This window comes from Oryx dammah, unplaced genomic scaffold, assembly GCF_014754425.2.
Source record: "Oryx dammah isolate SB20612 unplaced genomic scaffold, SCBI_Odam_1.1 HiC_scaffold_14, whole genome shotgun sequence".
Lineage (NCBI taxonomy): Eukaryota > Metazoa > Chordata > Mammalia > Artiodactyla > Bovidae > Oryx > Oryx dammah.
In genome coordinates, this window is record NW_024070198.1 from 43023271 (window position 1) to 43025801 (window position 2531).

Below are 2531 nucleotides of genomic sequence, written 5' to 3' on the forward strand. Positions count from 1 at the left end.
TACCATTGTTTTAATGTTTGTCTCAAACCTGGCAAGATCTTGCCTCAGTTTACTCATTCTGGCCATTCTTAGTTGACTTCATATAGTTTTTTTCAAAGGCATGAAAACTCATCTCCATACTTTTGGTTTTTTTTTTTTGATCAGGCTGGTTTCAGGGGAAATCCAAAAATACAATTTACTAAAAGGTTTCTGTTGATTTCAAGAATGTGTGGAATATCAAGTTATTAAGAGAACTGAGTAACAGTTGAGTAGAAAATTGAACCTTAGTTCCCGAAAGACATCTTTCACACAGTTGATCTTGTTTGAAGAGGCACCTCAGCCAAGTCACCTAACGATTGAGATGCTGTAGGATTTGGGGCTCCTAGAGTGTCATTGGAATTACAGAATCACCTAGAATGAACGTCTGCTGGCTAACAAGTGTGTTCTGGATTCTGTGGGGGCCATTCCAGTTTACTGCTACTATCCCAGCATCCAAGGTGACAGTCTGTTTTCAGTAGGATTTTAGAATGTGGCTTGTAACCTTTTAGTCTCCTCCAATTAATTTAGAGAAAAGAAGACTGGATTCTTTTAACTTGCTTGGAAGTCTGGAAATGCTTAATAACATGCTGTAATTGGCTTTTGTGGAGAAAGATCAAAACTTAAAAACAGAAATCTCATCCCCAAACATTCAAACCCTAAGGATATATATTTTAAAATTCTAGACACAGTGGGGCAGTAACTATAACTGCTTTAATAAAAACATTTAAATGGACCCTCTTGTGAATTTGTATTTTAAGGAAGTTAAAGGAGTTGGGGAATATAAAATTAAGATACAATAGAAAGAAGTGATGGTTATTAACTGTGTTCTGGGTCTGATTTGCCCTGACTGTAGGTTTCACTTCAGTCGCTGAAAGATCTTCACTCTGTTAACAAGGTTCTGCTTCATTGTTTCCCACGGCAAACCTTAATCCCACTAGACATGGAGCCTGAGGTAACTGTTTCTGCAAATGTGGTGCTAATAAATAATGGAAGATGTTTACTTTTAACTTGATGACAAACAGACTTGGGACAAGTCCTGGGATTTAGCTCAGCTGCCTTCTTTTTTTCCAGTGATTCTTCTGACGTCTTAAGTCAGGCAGAAGAGCCGGGCCGTAGTGTCCATCCTCTGGGTTACTCTGGGCTTGCTCAGGCCCCTGGAGGTTGGGGGAGGGGCCCCTCTAGCCTTGGTACCTCAGCGGGGAGATGGGCCTTGGATGCCACGTGCTGCACATGGTCCGGAATGCAGGGCTTGGAGGTAGCCTTCTGTTCATGCAGATTTAGCGAAAAGTAGTTCAGGGCAGCATTTTCAATAGCAAAACACTGGAAATTAGTGCTAATGATAGTGGAACGGTTACATTTTGGTATACCCACAGAAGAAATAGTCTATTGCTACTAAAAGTAGGAATCAAAAAGATTTCTTGACATGGAAATGTTTCTAGATAAATGCAGAAAGTCAGGTTTCCAAATAGTACTGAAGGTATGATCTGGTTTTTGTGGGGGAAAGGTTTTTATGCCATACTCCTATTGATAGAAAATAATCTAGAAGGATAATCCAAAGTAGTACAAGTGTTGACCATAGATGATGGCAGGCCTTCCATCCTTCACTTACTGCATTTTCTAATATTTCTGCGTTAAGGGTTTAATAAAAGACTTCAGAAATGTGGGGTCATTGGCTACATGAATTATGTCATGCACGCCACCCAAGAGGTGATTCTGGAGACATTCTTGACTCTTCACCACCACACTTCCTTTTTTTTTAGATTGTGGCCAATGTAAGGTCAGCCTTCTTGATGCTGCCGACTTCCCTGCATTCAACTTTTATTTCCGGATGAAATCCTCTATTTATGATTTGTTTTGCATTGACAGTGATTTTTTTTCCCTAATCCAGAGCCGATTCCACTTGTCTTAGCTCAGAACCCATTTCCCAAATACCCAAGAAGCATTTAAGAAATGCTTTCTGAGATTGAAACTGACTCAAAACTAGAGCACTTACTAATAATATTCGTCTAAGGCTTAAGTGCCCACTACAGAGTGGATTTTTGGAGTCTTCGTATGTAAAAATGGTTTCCTTGATCTTGCAGGTAACTCTGCAGGGTTCGTGTGTCCTGCTTGGGAGTTATTCTTTAGGATGGTGCACGACCTGCGCTGGGAGCCTTAGATTGTGTTACGTGTTAGAAGGTATAGACGCCCGATAGTCAATTCACATACAGACAAGACTGAGAGGTGTTTGATTCCAAAGCAAACTTGCTTGCTTGGGACATTAGCTGTGGCTGACCAGCTGTGGGCACTGCTTTATAGAGCTCAGGGGCATTAGTCATTTTTCTTGACTGATTACAAACAGATGTGGTTGGTTTGTACTAAGATGTGAATCAGACAGTTTCAGAGGGAGGGTTGGAGAAATTTGGGGACAAGAAGTAACCAGTCTCTAGAAGTACTATCAGCCCTCCATATCTATGGGTTTTGCATCTCTGGATTCAACCAAATTCAGATTGAAAATCATCAGAGAAATAATT